Source organism: Chlorocebus sabaeus, chromosome 9 (assembly GCF_047675955.1).
Source record: "Chlorocebus sabaeus isolate Y175 chromosome 9, mChlSab1.0.hap1, whole genome shotgun sequence".
NCBI lineage: Eukaryota > Metazoa > Chordata > Mammalia > Primates > Cercopithecidae > Chlorocebus > Chlorocebus sabaeus.
In genome coordinates, this window is record NC_132912.1 from 72809286 (window position 1) to 72830455 (window position 21170).

Here is a 21170-nt window from a genome sequence, read left to right on the forward strand (position 1 = left end):
AGCATCACGAGCATAAAATCCACAGGCCACATCCTCTGTCACTGAATTCTTCTAAATGGTCTGAGATATGAATGGAGAACTGGCCTTACTCATGCATGCCTCCTTTGGCAACCCAGCACCAGACAAAGCAACTGAGGTAAGACTAAGTCCATCACAACTACTCTCTGGGCTGTGAGAGCCTGTCTCAGCACCTAGGACCTGAGGGGAGGGAAGGGAATGGATATTTTAAGAGCATGTGTGTGGGATGGTGGGAAGGAAACAGAAATAATTCATTTCCTGGGGCTTCTAGTCTATGAGCTTGGGTGAGCTTGACTGATTAACTTCATGCAGATTGGGAAAGAAATTAGTCTTTGGAACAAGAGCTGAAAGCTCTATGTTTTCTCCATCAGTGCTTCAGATAGAACAGGATATCTGCTTTAACTGAAAATTCCAGTGTCAGAGCCTCTGTCTCTCTCACCCCTGCAGGAGCTAAGACTTAGGTATTATTATTAGTTGTTTGCACTCTAATATGTAGAAAGAGCCTGAGATCAGATGTTTTTGGGGACATGGGCACACTGGGAGACAAGACTTCAGAAATGGGCATTCCCTCCAGAGGGGACTTGAAATGCAAGCTTTACACAGGTCGTAGGCCAGCCCTATCTCTCACTTTCTTTTTCTACTGCCTCACTACACAACAATGCCTCCATTAACGAAAACTCTGAGGATGAAACTCCTTTGCAATGAACACGTTGAGTTAAAACAGAACAACAGCTTCATAAATCACGCTAAACAGTTCTGCAATATATCAAATGGTTGAGCTGCAATATTCCTGCAGATCTATGCAGTCGGGGCACAAATCTCTTCAGACACAGTTTTGATTCATCCCCAAAGTTGCAGGAAAACACAGTTTACCCTCTGTTTCCCACCCCTGCAGGTGTTCTGAGACCTCTTGCTTTCTGATCCTCACAATCACAAAATTCACTCAACAATATTACTTATTGAAGGCCCATTAAATAGCAGATAAGGGGATTTTGTGGTTTTACACACACACACAGAGACATTAAGCAAATATTTCACACTAAAATATCACAAAGCACGATGTGTTGTGAAGAAAAAGAGTAAAACGGTATGAAATTACATAAAAAGGAGGACTGGTCAGTTTGATGGGGATGGAGACATTGGAGCATGTACAGAATTCCTAACGTGGGAAAGAGTTTGGACTCTTCAAGGAACTAAAAGGAAAGAAAGTACACATGGCTAGAGAATGAAGGGGAGAGGCCCAGTAATTATGCCATGCAGGATCATGGAGAGCTATGGGGTCATGCTGGCGATTCTAGTCTTTATTGTAACAGCACATGGAAATCCCCAGAAGAGTTCTCAGGAGGAAGGTTATAAGACCAAATGTGCATTTTAAAAGAAAATTTTATTTTATGGAGAACAGATTGGAGGGGAGGAAGAGTGGATTGGAGGAGATAATTAAGAGGCTGAGAAGTAGTTGAGATGAGAGATAGTGTTGATTTGGACTGGGAGGTGGTAGTAAGTATGGAAAAAAGTGGATTCTCAGCATTTTTAGGGGCAAACTCAATGGCACTTGGGTTGAATAGGAAATGGGTTAAGGAACAGGGAAATATCAGGATCATTCCAAGTGGATGTGTCCTGCTCTATGGCTGGAAATGCTACAAACTGGGATGGATTTGGGACCTGGATTTAGAAAGGAAGGATAATTGTATATTCAGTATTCCTACAGATTAACTGATTACAATTTGCAAAAAACTCACTTCAGTCTATTTATGTTTAAGACCTTTGAACACTGATCAGAAAGTTGCAGGATTTAATTTCTATTAAAGGAAGTAGGTAGAAAAACATTTGGGAGAAGGGGACCTTGATATTATACTTATAACTTCCTCTGCCTTCAATGAGGGCTCTGATTGCCAGGCATGTTGAGGTCAGATTGCAGGGACAAGGCTGAATTGCTGTGTAACATAAAAGAATGAAAAAGTTGGGGTCTTGAAAGAAAATCCTCAAGACAGTGCATCACGTGAGGTTGGGTCAGAAAAAACTGGCTCGAGGGGATGCACAGGAGGGTTGGTAGTGGATAAGAGAACTCTGGAGAAGAGAAACATGGAAAGAGGAGTTGAAATGGTTTCCTCTGAGAAGAGGAGTGCACTGCAGAACCTCTTCCACATCCATCCCCACCCCTTCCATGGATTTTCCTTTGCTCACCATGGAGAGAGCTAAACCTCGAGTTGTATGGAGGCCAGTTGGAAAGTGAACATTCTCAAGGAGACAAAGGTCGGGTGACCCATGGAGGCAGAGGTCTGTACATACTTGCCTCCTGGTTCTGTCTGCCATTTTAGTGCTAGAAGACAAAGGATGGGAAGAAAAGGTAAGGAAAAAATATGGAAAGGGAAGGAAGGGTACATAGGCTGTTGTCCTCTGACCTCTTTTATGTTAAAACTATTTTAGGTGGGGGATACTCAGTATTACAAAAACTTATACTAAGGCCAAGATTAGTGACCTTCAAAAGGAGAACAGCATGTTAAGCCCCTCCTTTCTCTCACACTTTTTTCTGGGCATTCTAGGGGTGAAGTATGGATGTGTGCTGACATACATTCATTCATTACTTCATCAAAAATTTGAGTCCCTTTTCTGTCATATGTAGGGGCACAAAAATGAGAGAGATTATCCCTTTCTCAGGGAGTTTCTCAGGGAGTTTACCATTTAGTGATAAGAAAGGCAAACAGGTGGAAACAGTGCAATGTCAGCCTTGCTATAATAGGAAATGGGAGAATTAAAGGGGCTTCCGTAGGCTGAGCACTGTAGCTCAGGCCTGTAATCCCAGCACTTTAGGAGTCTGAGATGGGAGAATCCCTTGAGCCAGGAATTTGAGACCAGCCTGGGCAACATAGTGAGACCCTGTCTCTACAAAAAAAAAAATAATAAAAAAATTAGCTAGGCATGGTGGTGTGCACCTGCGGTCCAAACTACTCAGGAGGATGAGGTGGGAGGACAAATTAAGTCCGAGAGGCCGAGGCTGCAGTGAGATGTGATTGCCACTGCACTCCAGTCTGGGTGACCAGAGTAAGGCCCTGTCTCAAAAAAAAAAAAAAAAAAAAGGGTGGCTTTATTTATTTATTTATGTGGCGATGGAGTCTTGCTCTGTCCCCTGGGCTGGAGTGCAATGGCATGATCTGGGCTCATTGCAACCTCCACATCCTGGGTTCAAGCGATTTTCCTGCCTCAGCCTCCCGAGTAGCTGGGACTACAGCTGTGCACCACTACGCTCAGCTCATTTTTGTATTTTTAGTAGAGACAGGGTTTTGCCATGTTTGCCAGGCTTGTCTTGAACTCCTGACCTCAGTTGTTCCACCCACCTTGGCCTCCCAAAGTGCTGGGATTGCAGGTGTGAGCCACCACATCCTGCCTAAAGGGTGGCTTTTGAATTAGCCTGGGAGATTTTGCAGGAAAACTTTCCCTGAGAAGTGGGACTTGAAAGAATATCAGTTTTCTTAGCAGACAATGATGGGGTGAGAGGGGGTTATATCTAAAACTTTTGGAAGCCAAAAAAAAAAAAAATTTTTTTTCAGATGGGGCTGATTTAAGCAGAAACTCATAGGAACTTACTGGAAAGATTGAATAGTTTGTAGAATTGCCAAGAAGGCTGCAAAATCACTTTTGGAAAGTAGAATAGGAGTAAGTTAGGGTAGGCGGAGTTCAACATCACAGCAGAATGATGCTACAAATTAGTCTTGTGCAGACCCTACTGTTCTGCTGCTGAACAGCTGTAAACTCCAGATGCAGCTCTGGCTCTGGCAATCCCTGTGGGTGCCATTGTTGCCTCTGCCCACTGCAAGGATGGATTTCCATCCTACCTGCTTTTTGTATTATTAATAACAGCTCTTGATTGAAAGTTGGGCATGGGTACATCTGATTGGCTGAGCCTAGGTCACATGCTGCCTCCTCAGCTGCAAGGGAGTCTGAGACAACATGTGACTTTTTCAGCTTCTATGCTGGGAGTGCGGTTGGGAGTGGATTACAGCCTCACACCGGATTCAAAAGGAAAGCAAGTCCCCTAAATAAGAAGGGATTTCAAATGCTAGGTAGCCCTCTTCCTCTAGTGAGGGGACAAGGGTGAAGATATTCCAGGTAGTCACATATGAACATGTTAAAAAGGCCCAAAGGCATGAGCCAGCATGCAGCGCTGGGAGGTCTTCCAGTAACTCCAAAGGAGAAGGAGGAGAAGGGTGGGGAGGTCAGAAGGGAAGGCAGGGGACTTGTCTTGAAGGCCCAATGTCTGCAAGCTTTGACTTTCCTGTTATAGGACTGTGGCAGACGTAACTGATTTTCACTTAGTACCATCTGATTTTCTTCCTTCCAAATTTCAATTTGGGGAGCAATATACCCAGGTAAACTTCCCCAAGATTCCTTCTAGCTAATGATAGCCATGATACATAGTTTGGGTAAATGAGATATAAAAGAGGGTCTTGTCTCTCCTCTTCTTGGTTGAATGCATATGTAAGGTCTGAAGGTATAGCGACCATATTGGGACTATGAGATGAAAAGCTGTATATGCATATTAAAAATGGCAGAGCAGAAAGATGGAAAGAGGCCTGTTTCCTGTTCCACCTGAGAATTTCCTATTCCCAGATTTCTTTGTTCTTTCTTTCTTTTTTAAAAAATGGTGACAAGTGACTATTTATTTGAAAATATTTCTTGAAACCATAAGATATGATTTCACAAGAAAAAAGAGTTGTCAAATGAAGCTAACTTTACAGCTTGGAGAGAACCATTTAGAAATAAAATTGATCATTAATTTGCCTTTTTGATGGAATGTTTTAATTTATAATTTTAGATATCTCTCCTTCTTGGATTCACTTTTTTTTTTTTTTGAGATGGAGTTTCACTCTTGTTGCCCAGGCTGGAGTGCAGTCGCATGGTATCAGCTCACGGCAACCTCTGCCTCTGGTTCAAGCGATTCCTCTGCCTCAGCCTCCTGAGTAACTGGGATTACAGGTCCTTGCCCCCAGGCCCAGCTAATTTTCATATTTTTAGTAGAGATGGGGTTTTCACCATGGGGCCAGGCTGGTCTCGAACTCATGACCTCAGGTGATCCACCCGCCTCGGCCTCCCAAAGTGCTGGAATTTCAGGCATGAGCCACTGCGCCTGGCCAGGATTGCCATTTTAATATAGTGTCACTTATTTTTAAAAATTTTAGATGCAAACAAATAAGTTATAGACTATTTCATTCTCTTGGATAGAGGAATGGTATTAATCTCCCAGGTTTTTAGAGACAAATCCCTATGAGTTTAAGTCACTAGAATTGGATTTTCTGTTATTTGCAGCTGAATGTAATCCTGACTGATACAGGAAAGGTGACCAGTTAGGAAACTAATGCAGCTGCTTGTAAGTGACTTAAATGGGGGCAGAAAGGGTGGGGATTGGGCAGAGAGGACGGACTGAAAATGTAAATGTGGTGAGTGTGTGTGTTCAGCCAAGTCTCAAATAGGATGGGGCTGTGTGGGTGGAATCCACTTAGGTACCACAGAAAACTATCCCTAGCCTTGAGGTATCAGGTATGTCCGTAAGAGCGCCTGGGAACCATGGGGTGGGAGAGATATGGTGAAAGTGGGTTATAGGAAGCAGACGGGAATGTGTAGGGTCCCAAAGACTAACTTCACAATTTTCTTATTTAAAACATAATACTGGGTCCATGTAGAAATTTTAGAAAACCCAGTTAAGGAAAAAATTATTTAAGAAAACAAAAATCTTCCCAAATCACACCACCCAGGGATAATAATCCCTGCTAACATTTTGGTGTATTTCTTTCCAGCCTCCATTCATTCTCCATCTCTTTCTCTTTCTCTCCCATTTTTCCCACATGGATGGGTATATACATGAATTGCTTAACAAAAATGTTATCATAATGCTGTTTTTCGATCTGTCCTAGTTTTGGCATTTGGCAATGCATTGGGAAGGCCCTCCCACATCATTAACATCATTTTAATGCTTACATGCATAGTATTCCATTATGTGGATGTGTCTAAGATGCTTTATAAGTAGAACTTTAAAATTGCTTTTATTATCTCCCATTTCATATCACTTTTGGATGTGGTCTGCAAACCGTTGGAAGTGATTCTGGGATGGAAGGGAAGGTGGCATAGCGTTGTTCTTAATTTTAGTGAGCTGATAGTTTGCTCAGGCTGTGATAGCCCGAAAACTTGCATCAGTATTTATATTCATTTTACTTCTATTTTGCCAACTTGCTCTTCTCTTGGAGCACGAGGAGTTAGTTACCTTGCCTTTTAGGGCAGTGGAAGGATTTTCCTCTTGGTGTAAACAGTGCGTGTTTGCACTGACATTTATTTACTTTTCTACGGCGTATAACACCACTCCGTTGGCGCGCCATTTAGCTGGCAGGCATTGAAAATACAGAGAGAAGAGTAAAAGTTTTCATTTGAAGGTGTTTATTAAAAGTAATCGAAAAGACTTCTGAAGCACCCGCTTCCGCAGCGAGCAGGGTTCGAACCTGCGCGGGGAGACCCCATTGGATTTCAAGTCCAACGCCTTAACCACTCGGCCATCGCTGCCACGAGGAGATTGGGGAGGCGGAGACACTTTAGTGTAACAACCACTGCGCTCACGCCAGGCCCGCGAGCGGGCGGGGCACGCACCCTCTGAGCTCAGTTCGCTGAGAAGCGGCGGGGCGGAGGGCTGCGGGTGCGGGAACTACAGGGTAGACGCGAAGAAATAATAGAAACCACCCTGAGTAGAGGTACGTTCAGAACTTAGAAACTCTTCCCTTCGCTGTGCTTCGAAAATCGCAACCTTGCCTGGCTTCTGGTCGTTGACCTGGTTTTCGCCCTCCCGCTTCATTAAGTCTACCAGAGGGCCGTGAAACAAAAAGATCTGTTCTCTTACGTGCTGCGGGCCCGCGCTCCCGAAAATTTGGCATTTCTGCGAGAGAAGCGTCTTCCGCGGCGTTTCCCGCCTTGGCGGGGCATGGCCTTCAGAACACTTTCTTCTGCGCATTGAGGCAGGAAGTGTGAGGAGTCGGGATACTTGCCCGTGGGCTAGTCCCCCGCAGGCTTCTGCCCAAGCTGTCGTCTCCCATTTTTTAATTCTCCAGTGATCCCTTCATTGCCGAGCTCAGCTGGGAGACGTCAGGCCGCAAGTGTGCTCTCCGCTCTCTCAGGAGATGGGTGGCCGGGGACGTGGTCTGAGAGCCAAGTTCTGGGCATTAGTCTGCATTCAATACCTTTAAATGCCATTAATGCCTTCTTGTGTTCTGTGTGGCTTCTGCCCTAGGTGCTTTACTAGCGTTATTTCGTTAAAGCCTTGAGAACCGAGGTCTGGTCCTGTTGCCCACCTCAGGCCTGAGGGCCGGGGTTGTGCCGCAGGTTGGCGCGGCTGATTCCAGAGCGCCTCCGAGGCCACTACCTGCGTCACGTGGCGCCACAGAAGCGCCAAGTTCTGTTGATGGACAATTTGAGAAAAGTAGCAGAAGGCCTTTCACTAGTTTAAGTTTCTAGGAGTATTCATGGAAACTCACTGCCCTTCTCATAATGGTACGTTTCATAATAAGGCAGGAAGGCAACTCCACCTTTGGAAGCCTCTGTGTTAAGTGATTCCGCTAGTTAAGGTGTGTAACTTTTCTTGAGACCTTCCATACCATTTCTCGAAACCAAAGTGTAGTGTTAAATGTCTACACCCATTTAATTGTGGAAGAGGAGCAGAATATTTGAGAATTGTAAGGATAAATTTTGTCTGATTTGAGATTGTTCTTTCAGGAATTTTATTCTTTTATTTTGGCAGAGCTACAGGAGGGATCCCATTTTCTCTATGAATACTGCATGGGAACAAAATAATTCCCAATATGGCCAGACATGGATTTTATCATAAACACAAAATTCACTTGCACTTTTTCCAATAGGTATTGTCCAAGAACTACATTTTTGTTTTTTAAATCTTGTCCTTAGATTGTACCTATGTAGCAGGACGAGCTGCAGACAAAATTCCTCAGACCCGGAGTTAAAGAAGGAAGGGCTTTATTCAGCTGGGAGCATCGGCAAGACTCGCTTCTCAAAAACCAAGCTCCCTGAGTGAGCAATTCCTGTCCATCTTAACGGCTTACAACTCTCTCTGCATGAGAGGGTCATGATGGATTAAGCAAGCAGGGGGTACATGACTGGGGGCTGCATGTGCCAGTAATTAGAACAGAATAGAACAGGACAGGGATTTTCACAGTGCTTTTCTATACAGTGTCTGTAATCTATAGATAACATAACCGATCGGGGTTGATCTTTAACTACCAGGCCCAGGGTGTGGCGCTGGGCTGTCTGCCAGTGGATTTCATTTCTGCCTTTTAGTTTTTACTTCTTCTTTCTTTGGAGGCAGAAATTGGGCATAAGACAATATGAGGGGTAACCTCCTCCCTTACCTATGCCCTGAGATAACCTAGAATTTAACTTTACCTAATTTTACTCATTGTATTTTGATCTTGAAGCCATTTTTATCTTTCCTTCTGTACAGTTGAATGATGATAATGTTTACTGAAAGCTCCTTTTCTTCCATAACCTTTCCTTCCCCTTTAAAGAATCCCTTCAATTGCTTCAAAGCTTGACAGTAATGGAAATTGATTATGGTTAAAATTGCTCAATCAAAATTTTTACTTTGAGAGGGCTTTTTTTATTTTGGGAGGGGAAAGCAAGACTATGGGGAAAAGAATCGATTATAAAGTTATTGTATATTTTGTGAGAACAATTATGATTAAAATGTCTTTGCAACATTTCAAGTGAAATACCTATATTTAATATTTAACTTTTAGCTTGTTTGAGTTAATGTAGGCTTTTAAAACAGTGAAATAATTTTTTTGTGTGCTGATTTATTATAATGCTAGAATAAGCCAAGAGATCAAAATTGTTGATTCCTCCCACCACCCCCCTACAAAAGTGTGAATTTCCAAATCCAAATGAGTTCTTTTGGCTCCAACCTTAAGTCTTTAGCATTGTCATTTAATGCAGTGAGCAGCAAGTTAGGAATACAGAAGTAAAATACATATGTTCCTAATTCATGACAATCATATCATAAAACATTGTTTTGCAACCATATACAAATTTCAGTTGGTAAAGGTCCACTGGTGATCCTGATGGTCTCCTCCCTGCCACTCCCTGTTTCTGTTTTTTTATGTGGCAGTTTCTGTTAAGGTAATTTGGGTGTGGAAGGCAAATATGTTGTGACTTTCTCAGAAAACCCTTCTTGGTGCCATGTTCAGAGGCAGACAGAATACTGGGAGGAACAGGGGATGTGATTGGGAGCAGTATGGCATTTCTTTTTTCTTTTATAGCAAATCAGAAATTTATTTTAAATTATTTTGATGGTTTGGGGAGCATTTTGTAAAATCATAGAATTTTAATGCTGGAAGAACCATTAAAGCTAGTCCAATCTCTTCATCTACAGGAGGAAACTGTGGCCCATGAATAGCTTGCCCAAGTTCACATAGCTAATTACAGTCATGTGCCTCATAATGACATTTGGGTCAATGGTGGACCACATATACAGCAGTAGTCCCATAAAACTTTAATACTGTGTTTTCACTGTATCTTTTCTGTGTTTATATACACAAACACTATTGTGTTACGGTTGCCTACTGAATATGCTGTACAGGTTTGTAGTCTAGGAGCATAGGCTACGCCAGTGGTCTCCAACCTTTTTGGCACCAGAGACCAGTTTTGTTGAAGACAGTTTTCCACAGACTGGGGGAGAGGATGGTTTTGGGATGATTTAAGTGCATTACATTTATTGTGTACTTTATTTCTATTATTATTACATTGTAATATATAATGAAATACACAACTCACCATAAAGTAGAATCAGTGGGAGCCCTGAGATTGTTTTCCTGCAACTAGATAGTCCCATCTGGGGGTGATGGGAGGCAGTGACAGATCATCAGGCATTAGATTCTCATAAGGAACACACAACCTACATCACAGTAGGTTGTGCACTTTACAGTAGGGTTCATGCTCCTATGAGAATCTAATGCTGATCTAATAGGAGGTAGAGCTCAGGTCGTAATGTGAGCCATGGGGAATGGTTGTAAATACAGATGAAGCTTCTCTCTCTCACCTGCTCACCTCCTGCTGTGTGGCCTGGTTCCTAACAGGCCACAGACTGGTACCAGTTGGGGACCCTAGGGGCTATATTATATAGACTAAGTGTGTGGTAGTCCATACCATCTAGGTTAGTGTAAGTACACTCTATAATGTTTGCACAATGAGGAAATCATCTAAGGATGGATTTTTCAGAACATATCCTTATCATTAAGCGACACGAGTGTATTGGCAGACAGAGGTATAACTTGTAATATTAGCTTAGTGTTCTCACTTATTTTGTTGCCCTCATGTATTATTTGTTAGTCTCTGGCACAATGGCATATAAATTGAGATGTATACATTATTCCAGAATCTATCTTCCCAACTGATACTGACACCTCAATTGTACTTAAGGGGCACCACCCCTTCGCCATTGGATGAAATGTTACTTTGTCTGTGAGTCAAGGTATCCCACCCTCCTCTGGCCAAGGAGTGGGCATGTGACTTGTATTTGTTTCCTATTGCTGCATAAGAAAGAACCATAAACTTAATGGCTTAAAACAACACACATTTATTACCTCACAGTTTCTGTAGGTGAGGAGTGTGATTATGTGTTCACTGGGTTCTTTGCTCAGGGTCTCATCTGGTCTCAAGGTGGTGACTGGGGCTGCAATCTCATCTGAGGTTTGGGGTCCTCTTCTAAGTTAACTAGTTGTTGGCAGAATTCAGCTCCTGTGGTTGTAAGACTTGCTGCTTGTCAGTAGGAGGGCATTTTCAGTTCCTATAGGCTGCCCACTTTGTTCCTTGCCATGTGGCTGTTTCCACAGCGTGGTACTTTGCTTCTTCAAGGTCAGCATGATAATTCCTCTGTAGTCTGCTACAGTGGAGTTTTATATAATAGAATGCAATTATGAAAGTGATTATTCTATTCTATTCACAAGTCCTGCAGAAGTGAAGGGGATTATTTAGGGAGTGTAATAGCAGGGGTGGGAATCTTGGGGACATCTTAGATTTTTGCCTACCACACAATTCAAGCTAGGCCAATCAGATCCCAAATCCTTGTTCTTTCTTTTACACAGTTGTATTATGAAAATTTCACACAAAACACATAGTAACCAACAAGAGGTGATCAAAGTGTGGTAATTTTAACTTAGCTGCCTTGTGTGCTTTTGCATTTCACTTGAAAGGAATAGGTTTGATTACAACTGCAGAGTTTTAGAGGCTTTGCCACTATTTAGGATTTCTTTTCTGTAATTTTATATGAATTGGAGAATAACTCTAGGTATATGTTTTGAATATCATATGTGAGAGGACTTAGTACAAATTGGACAAAGAATATTATGAAGTTATTGGCAATAAAACCTTCATTAAGATTTAGTCAGTAAATTAAAGGTATCATGAAAAGTGATGGAAATAATTACCAAGGAATTGCTGCATTGCAAATGACCGTACTTTTAAAGCTTAAGTAATTAATTGTGGGTTGGATTTTAGTCACTGTGGTACTTATACGTAAATGTTTGAAGAAGGTTGAAGATATCTCCTAGTTAGCACTAGGGAAGCTTACTTATAGGATTTTCGTACCTAAGCAGTCTCTTTATGCCATGGCCAATTAAGAAGTAAGAAGAATCAAGAAGGATGGGGTCTTCTTTTCTTAAACGGTGTGATGCCAGTGTAATATTCAACCTCGAATTCTCAAAAAAGTAGTTTTCTTTGACTTTGTGATAGCAGAGATCTGGACTTACCAAAGACATCTTAATCTATTTTTTTAAACCAAATCAGATATCGAAGGGCAGAATAAGCTTATTAAGAATGAAATCTTATACCCAGTTATTTATAGAAATGAATTGATTCCCTATAAAACTCTATGGACAAGCTCTATATATGGGGTTGATGTAGTGGGATTTTTATAAAGGCAACTGAAATAAACAATTTTAAGGATTACATTAAAATACAGCTATGATCAATGTATTGGGATTATAATTGGGGCACAACTAGATCCACAGACCACCAATCTTATAACTTTAAGGAGTTATAGCACCGTTTTATTTCCTTACAAGATACTGTCATCCCTTTTACTAATTCTTTTTTTTGGGGGGGCTATTAAATTATATAGGAAAACCAAGTCTTTTTCCTTGACTGTATTAGTCAGGGTTCTCTAGGGAAACAGGGTCCCTAAGATATGTGTGTGTGTGTATATGTGTGTGTGTGTGTGTGTATGTATATATATACATATACACATGAGATTTATTATAGGAATTGCTTTATGTGGTTAGGGAGGCTGAGAAGTCTCGTGATCTGCCATCTGCAAGCTGAAGAACCAGGAAAACTGGTGATATAGTTCAGTTCAGGTCTGAAAGCTCAAAAACCAAAAATGCTGATGTCTGGGGGCAGAAAAAGATGGATGTCTCAGCTCAGTAAGAGAGAGAAAAAATTTGCCTTTCCTCTGCCTTTTTGTCCTATTTAGGCCCTCAGTGGATTGGATATTGCCTGCCTGCATTGGTGAGGGTGGTCTTCTTTACTCACTCTACTGATGCAGATGTTTATCTCTTCTGGAGATACCTTCACAAACATACCCATAGATAACATTTTACCAGATATTTGGACATCTGTATTAATCATGGTTCTCTAGAGGGGCAGAACTAATAGGATAGACATGTATATGAAAGGGAGTTTATTAAGGAGAATTGACTCGCATGATCAGAAGGTAAAGTCCCACGATAGGCTGTCTGCAGGTTGAGGAGAAAGGAAGCAAGTGGTGGATCACTCCGAGTGCCAAAACCTCAAAAGTAGGGAAGCTGACAGTGCAACAGCCTTCAGTCTGTGACCAGAGGCCTGAGAGCCCCTGGCAAGCCACTGGTGTGAATCCAAAAGCTGAAGAACTTTGAGTCTGATGTTCGAGGGCAGGAAGCATCCAACACAGGAGAAAGATGAAGGCCGGAACACTCGGCAAGTCTGCTCTTTACAACTTCTGCCTGCTTTATTCTAGCCGCATTGGCAGCTGATTAGATGGTGCCCACCCAGATTGAGGCTGGGTCTGCCTCTCCCAGTCCACTGACTCAAATGTTTATCTCCTTTGACATCACCCTCACACATACACCCAGGAACAATACTTTGCATCCTTCAATCCAATCAAGTTGACAGTATTAACCATCACAGCATCCATTAGCCCAGTCAAGTTGATACCTAAAATTAACCATCACGTTGACCTTAGAGAGCTCATCTATGCCCATGCCTTTAAATACACAAGAGATATTTGCTAAATATTTGTTGTTTAAAGCTGCCATGTTTAGGGATAGTTTGTCATACAGCAATAGATAACTAAGGCATTTAGTTTTTCCTCCTAGAACTAGATACCTTTGCTCCCTTCCATGTTTCTGTCAGATGTTTTCTGTTTACCCAGCAGGCTGGAAGACACTCTTGATTCATTAAAATGCCTAGTACAGTGTTTAATATATAGTAGGTACTCAATATATGATAATTATCTTTTTTTGTTGTGAAAACAATATAATATTAATAAAAAGTTTGAAAAACAGAAAAAAACTCAACCCACCTAAGTCTTTTAAAAACTATTATTTTAGTCTTTTCCCCTATACTTATGTATATTTTTACATAGTTGTAACTGTGTACATGGTAATTTTTCTACTTTTGTTATGTTGAGGTAAAATTCACCATTTTAACCATTCAAGTGTATGAATCAGTGGTTTCCATTACATTCATAATACTGTGTTACTGTCAATATTGTATATTCCAGGACATTTTCATCAGCCCACGAGGAAAACCTGTACTCAGTAAGCAACCACTCTTCACTCCCCACTTTCCTCAGCCCCTGCAATCACTAATCTGCTTTCTGTCTCTATATTCTGTTTGCCTATTACATTTTATGTAAATAGAATCATACAATATGTGGCTTTTTATGTCCATTTTTTTCTCTTAGCATGTTTGCTGGGTTTTTCCATGTTACAGCATGTATTGCTACTTCATTTCTTTATTTTTTAGTGTTTTGAAAATATTGTTACTTGCCTTTTAAAAATTAATTTTTATTGATGCATAATGTACATTGTTTTGAGGTACATATGATAATTTAATACATGATTTGTAAATACTAAATCGTTGTAGTTAGGATATCTATCACCTTAAATATTTGTCTTTTTTATACTAGAAACATTTGAATTATTCTCTTTTAGCTTTTTTGAAATGTACAATAGACTGCTGTAGACTATAAACACCCTACTGATCTATCTAAAAACTAGGATTTATTTCTTCTATTAAACTATTGAATAGGTATAAATATGTATCTGGTTAATCAATTTCGTTTCATCTTTCTGTTCCCCCCACCCTGCCTGGCATCTTGTAACCACCAGTCTTCTCTCTATTTTCATAAGATCCACTGTTTCACCTCTCACATATGAGTGAGAACATGCAATATTTGTCTTTCTGTGCTTGGCTTATTTCAACTAAGGTGATGAACTTCAATTCCATACATGTTGCTGCAAGTGACAGGATTTCATTCTTTTTTATGGCTGAATAATATTTATACCACTTTTTCTTTATCCATTCTTCCACTGATGTGCATTTAGATTAATTCCATATTTTGACTATCATGAATAGTGCTTAAATAAACATGGGAGTTCATATATCTTTTTGACATACTGATTTCCTTCCTCCCTCCCTCCCTCCCTCCCTCCTTCCCTCTTTCTTTTTTTTTTTTTTGAGACAGAGAGTCTCTCTTGTTGCCCAGGCTGGAGTGCAATGGCGTGATCTTGGCTCGCTGCAACCTCTGCCTCCTGGGTTCAAGTGATTCTCCTGACTCAGCCTCATGAGTAACTGGAATCACAGGTGTGTGCCACCATACCTGGCTAATTTTTGTATTTTTAGTAGAGACGGGGTTTCACCATGTTGGCCAGGCTGGTCTCAAACTCCTGACACATCTGCCTCAGCCTCCCAAAGTGCTGGGATTACAGGCATGAGCTGTCATGCCCTGCCAATTTTCTTTCTTTTGGATGTATACCCAGTAGTGGAATTGCTTGATCATATGGTAGTTCTATTTTTAGTCTTTTGAGGAACCTCCATGCTGTTTTCTGTAGTGGCTGTACTAATTTACATTCTTGCCAACTGCGTATAATGGTTTCCCTTTCTTTACATCGTTGCCAGCATCAGTTATTGCTTGTCTTTTTTATAAGAACCATTTAAACTGGGGTGAGATGTTATCTCATTGTAGTTTTGATATGCATTTCTCTGATGGTTAGTGACATTGAGCATTTTTTCGTATACTCATTGCTATTTGTATGTTATCATCATCTTTTTTTTTTTTTTAAAAGATAAGGTCTCACCCTGTCACCCAGGCTGGAGTACAGTGGAGTGATCACAGGTCACTGCAACCTTGAACACTTGGGCTCAAGTGATCCTCTTGCCTCAGTCTCCTAAGTAGCTAGGACTACTACAGGCATGGGTAATTTAATTTTTTTTTTTTTTTTTTAGACATAGAGTCTTGCTATATTGTCCAGGCTGGTCTCAAATTTCTGTCCTCAGTTGCTCCTCCCACGTCAGCCTCCCTAAGTGCTGAGATTACAGGCTTGAGACACCGTGTCCAGCCATGTATGTATTCTTTTGAGAAATGTCTGTTCAGCTCTTTTGCCCACTTTCTGATCAGATTATTATTTCTTCTCCATTGAGTTGTTTGAGCTCCTTATATACTCTGGTTATTAATCCTTTGTCAGATGGGTAGTTTGAGGATCTTTTCCCCCATTCTGTGGGTTGTTTTTGCACTTTGTTGATTGTTTCCTCTGCTGTACAGAAGACTTTTATCTTGATAAAATCCCAGTTGTCTATTTTTGCTTTGGTTGCCTGTGCTTTTGAGGTCTTACACAGAAAATCTTGCCCAGACCAATGTCCTGGAGCATTTCCCCAATGTTTTCTTCTATTAATACTAGTTTCAGAGTTTCAGGTCTTAGACTTAAGTCTTTTATCCATTTTGACTTGATTTTTGTGTATGGTGAGAGATGGGGTCTAGTATCATTCCTTCTTTTTAAAAATTTTATTTTAAGTTCTGAGATACATTTGCATGATGTGCAGGTTTGTTACATAGGTAAACATGTGCCATGGTGGTTTGCTGTACCTAACAACCCATCACCTAGGTATTAAGCCCCAAATGCATTAGCTGTTTATCCTGATGCTCTCCCTCCCTATGCCCCCATAACAGGCTCCAGTGTGTGTTGTTTCCCTCCCTGTGTCCAGGTGTTCTCATTATTCAGCTCCCACTTGTAAGTGAGAACATGCGGTGTTTGGTTTTCTGTTCCTGTGTTAGTTTGCTGACAATAATGGCTTCTAGCTCCATCCATGTCCCTGCAAAGGTCATGATCTTGTTCCTTTTTATGGCTGCAGAGCATTCCGTGGTGTATATGTACCACATTTTCTTTATCCAGTCCATCACTGATGGACAGTTGGGTTGTTTCCATGTCTTTGCTACTGTGAATAGTGCCGCAATAAACATATGTGTGCGTGTATATTTATAATAGAATGATTTATATTCCTTTGGGTATATACCTAGTAATGGGATTGCTGGGTTAAATTGTATTTCTGGTTCTAGATCCCTGAGGAATCGCCACACTGTCTTCTGCAATTGTTGAACTAATTTACATTCTCACCAACAGTGTAAAAGCAGTCCTGTTCCTCCACAGCCTTGCCAGCATCTGTTGTTTCTTGACTTTTTAATAATCGCCATTCTGACTCATGAGATGGTATCTCATTGTGGTTTTGATTTGCATTTCTCTAATGATCAGTAATGTTGAGCTTTTTTTCATATGTTTCTTGGCCACATAAATATCTTCTTTTGAGAAATGTCTGTTCATATCTTTTGCCCATTTTTTGATGGAGTTGTTCATTGTTTTCTTGTAAATTTGTTTAAGTTCCTTGTAGATTCTGGATATTAGACCTTTGTCAGAGGGATAGATTGTGAACATTTTCTCCCATTCCATAGGTTGTCTGTTCACTGTGATGATAGTTCCTTTTGCTGTGCAGAAGCTCTTTCGTTTAATTAGGTCCTGTTTGTCTAAGTTTGCTTTTGTTGCAATTGCTTTTGATGTTTTGTCATGAAATCTTTGTTTATGTCCTGAATGGTATTGCCTAGATTTTTTTCTAGGGTTTTTGTAGTTTTTGGTTTTACATTTAAGTCTTTAATCCATCTTTAGTTAATTTTTGTATGAATTGTAAAGAAGGGGTCCAGTTTTAATTTTCTGCATGTGGCTAGCCAGTTTTCCCAGCACCATTTATTAAATAGGGAATCCTTTCCCCATTGCTTGTTTTTATCAGGTTTGTTAAATGTCAGATGATTGTAGATGTGTGGCCTTATTTCTGAGATCTCTGTTCTGTTCCATTGGTCTGTGTATCTGTTTTGGTTCCAATTCCATGCTGTTTTGGTTACTATTGCCTTGTAGTATAGTTTGAAGTTGGGTAACATGATGCCTCCAGCTTTGTTCTCTTTGCTTAGGATTGTCTTGGCTATAAGGGGTCTCTTTTGGTTCCATAAGAATTTTAAAGTAGTTTTTTCTAATTTTGTGAAAAACGGCAATGGTAGTTTAATGGAAATAGCATTTATTCTATAAATTACTTTGGGCAATATGGCCATTTTCACGATAGTGATTCTCCCTATCCATGACCATGGAATGTTTTTCCATTTGTTTGTGTCCTTATTTCCTTGAGCAGTGGTTTGTAGTTCTCCTTTAAGAGATCCTTTACATCCCTTTTTATCGGTATTCCTAAATATTTTATTTGCAGCAGTTGTGAAAGGGAGTTCATTCATAATTTGGCTGTCTGTTTGTCTATTGTTGGTGTATAGGAATGCTTGTGATTTTTGCACATTGATTTTGTATCCTGAGAGTTTGCAGAAGTTGCTTATCAGCTTAAGGAGCTTTTGGACTGAGACAATGGGATTTTCTAAATATAGGATCATGTTTTCTGCAGAGACAGTTTGACTTCCTTTCTTCCTGTCTGAATACCCTTTCTTTCCTTCTCTTGCCTGATTGCCCTGGCCAGAACTTCCATTCTATGTTGAATAGGAGTGGTGAGAAGGAGAGAGGGCTTCCTTGTCTTGTGCCAGATTCCAAGGAGAATGCTTCCAGCTTTTGCCCATTTAGTATGATATTGGCTGTGGGTTTGTCAGAAATGGCTCTTAATATTTTGAGATGTGTTCCATCAATACCTAGTTTATTGAGAGTTGTTAACATGAAGGGATGTTAAATTTTATCAAAGGCCTTTTCTGCATCTGTTGAGATAATTGTGTGGCTTTTGTCTTTAGTTCTGTTTATGTGATGAATTACATTTATTGATTTGTGTATGTTGAACCATGCTTGCATCCCAGGGATAAAGCTGACTTGATCATGGTGGATAACCTTTTTGATGCTGCTGGATTTGGTTTGTCAGTATTTTACTGAGGACTTTTGCGTCAATGTTCATCAGGGATATTGGCCTGAAGTTTTCTTTTTCTGTTATATCTGTGCCAGGTTTTGGTATTAGGATGATGCTGGCCTCATAAAATGAATGAAAGAAAAGTCCCTCCTTTTCAGTTGTTTGAATTAATTTCAGAATGAATGGTACCCATTCCTCTTTGTACCTGTGGTAGAATTTGGCTATAAATCCGTCTGGTCCTGGGCCTTTTTTTTTTTTTTTTTTGGTTGGTAGCTATTTATTACTGCCTCAGTTTCAGAACTTGGTATTGGTCTATTCAGGGATTCAAATTCTTCTTAGTTTAGTCTTGAGATGGTGTATGTGTCCAGGAATTTATCAATTTCTCCCAGATTTTCTACTTTATTTGCATAGAGGTGTTTATAGTATTTTCTGATGGTTGGTTGTATTTCTATGGGATCATTGGTGATATCTCCTTTATCGTTTTTTATTGTGTCTATGTGATTCTTCTCTCTTTTCCTCTTTATTAGTCTAGCTAATGGTCTATTTTTTTTTACCATCATTATTTTTTATTATTTATCTTTACATCCTCAGTGTTGGCAGAGTTTCTGGTGCTTAACAAACATTTGTTCAGATCAGATATGTGGAAAAAATTGTCATTTGCTTATTCAAGTCATGCTTTTCTGTGATATTCTGATCCTAGTTGAACATGCAGAAATAAATGTCTAAAACAGCACCTTGATTCTGGCCTACAATAGAACGAAGTTTCCTGTGATCTCAGATAAGCTTGGCTAAAATAGGACTTGAGTGGAGATAGTCACACTTCAGCGAAGAAAGAGAATCCCCTGTGTAATCTCACCAGGAGATTCAACCTCAGTATTCTGCATCAAAGGGATAGTCCTCCAAATGAGAGGATTGCAACATGTTACAGGCCTTCCAGTTTCTGTTGAAGCTGAGTATGGTTGCCATCTCCTCATCATTCAATTTAAAGTCAAAGACCTGAATGTTTTCAACAATGCGTGCTGGTGTCACAGACTTGGGGATCATAATCACATTCCTCTAGATATGGAAACAGATCAGAACCCAGGCTGCAGTTTTTTGTGCTTTGCAGCAATCTCCTTAATCTTGGGGTTCTCCAGCAGGGAAGGGTCCTCTGGCTTGGCCCAAGATCTGTCTGGAGAGCCTAAGGGGCTGTAGGCCATAATGGTGATGCCCTTGGAGTGGCAATACTGGATCAGTTTCTCCTGCATGAGGTATGGGTGACACTCAGCCTGTTAGTCACTGGTTTATATTTCAGTCCAGGTTTGTTCAAGAGCCTTTCTATCTGGAAGTGGTTGAAATTGGAGACCCCAAAGGCTTTTGCCAGCCCCTCGTCCATCAGCTCCTCCACGGCCTCCCAGGCATCCAAGAACATTGCTTTTCCACTGATCATATTACCTTTATCATCTTTTGGGAAAAAGTCATCCCCAGACTTGAATCCCTGTGGCTAGTGAATAAGATAGACATCCAGATAGCTAAGCTTCAGGTCCTTGAGGGTCTTCTCATAGGCCTTCCTCACAAGGGGTCTCTCAAAGAAAGTGGACCACAACTTGTTGATGATGAAGAGGTCTTCCCACTTCACAGCCTTCTCTTGGATGACTTCCCCCACCTCATGTTCATTCTGTTTGACATAGGCACAGTCAATGTGGCGATATCCTGCATCAATGGCCACCTTCACCACTTCTTTCATTTTGCTGAGAGGAGACTTCTAAGTGCCCAGGCCCACAGTGGGCATCTCGGCTTTGGTACTGAGCTCTACAAAGGTGGCCATGGTTGGTGCAGAAATGATTCTGAGTGAGTAGGTAGAGGTCTCATGTCTTGCTGTGTCCAGAATTGGTTGCTTCTGGTAGGTTCTTGGTCTCGCTGACTTCAAGAATGAAGCCGTGGACCTTGGCGGTGAGTGTTACAGCTCTTAAAGATGGTGTGTTCAGAGTTTGTTCCTTCAGATGTGTCCGGAGTTTCTTCCTTCAGGTGGGTTCATGGTCTCGCTGATTTCAAGAATGAAGCCGCGGACCTTTGTTGTGAGTGTTACAGTGGGGGTGGTGGGGGGGAGGGGGCTGAAAGAGAGCAGCAGCAAGATTTATTGTGAAGAGTCAAAGAACAAAGCTTCCACAGTGTGGAAGGGGACCCAGGCGGGTTGCTCACGGTCTATGTATTTTATTAATTTTTTTCAAAAAACCAGCTCCTGGAGTCATTGATTTTTTTGAAGGGTTTTTTCATGTCTCTATCTCCTTCAGTTCCACTCTGATCTTAGTTATTTCTTGTCTTTTGCTAGCTTTTCGATTTGTTTGCTCCTACCTCTCTATATCTTTTAGTAGTGATGTTAGGGTGTCAAATTGAGATCTTTCTTGCTTTCTGATGTGGGCATTTAGTGCTATAAATTTCCCTTTTAGCACTGCTTTAGCTGCATCCCAGAAATTCTGGTACTTTGTCTCTTTTTTCTCATTGGTTTCAAAGAACTCCTTGATTTCTCTCTTAATTTCGTTATTTACCTAGGAGTCATTCAGGAGCAGGTTGTTCAATTTCCATGTAGTTGTGGGGTTTTGAGTCACTTTCTTAATCTTGAATTCTAAGTTGATTGCATTGTGGTCTGAGAGACTGTTATGATTTCAGTTCTTTTGCATTCACTGAGGAGTGTTTTACTTCCAATTATGCAATCAATT

General features: G+C 40.8%; 1 protein-coding gene, 1 non-coding gene and 1 pseudogene across 2 annotated transcripts in view; 1 reads left to right on the forward strand and 2 right to left on the reverse strand.

Annotated features, from left to right (window-relative positions):
- The first annotated feature begins 6256 nt into the window (after positions 1-6256).
- The window catches only part of CTNNA3 (catenin alpha 3), a 1853344-nt gene continuing 1838430 nt past the window's right edge, over positions 6257-21170 (forward strand). Inside the window, exon 1 of the mRNA XM_007963302.3 lies at positions 6257-7619. The gene's annotated coding sequence lies outside the window, so the exon portion shown is untranslated. The remainder of the gene's footprint in view (positions 7620-21170) is intronic.
- On the reverse strand, positions 6486-6567 carry TRNAS-UGA (transfer RNA serine (anticodon UGA)). Its single transcript has one exon. It is a non-coding gene; the product is annotated as a tRNA-Ser (tRNA).
- LOC103216106 (aldo-keto reductase family 1 member B10 pseudogene) lies at positions 18778-20296 on the reverse strand (annotated as a pseudogene).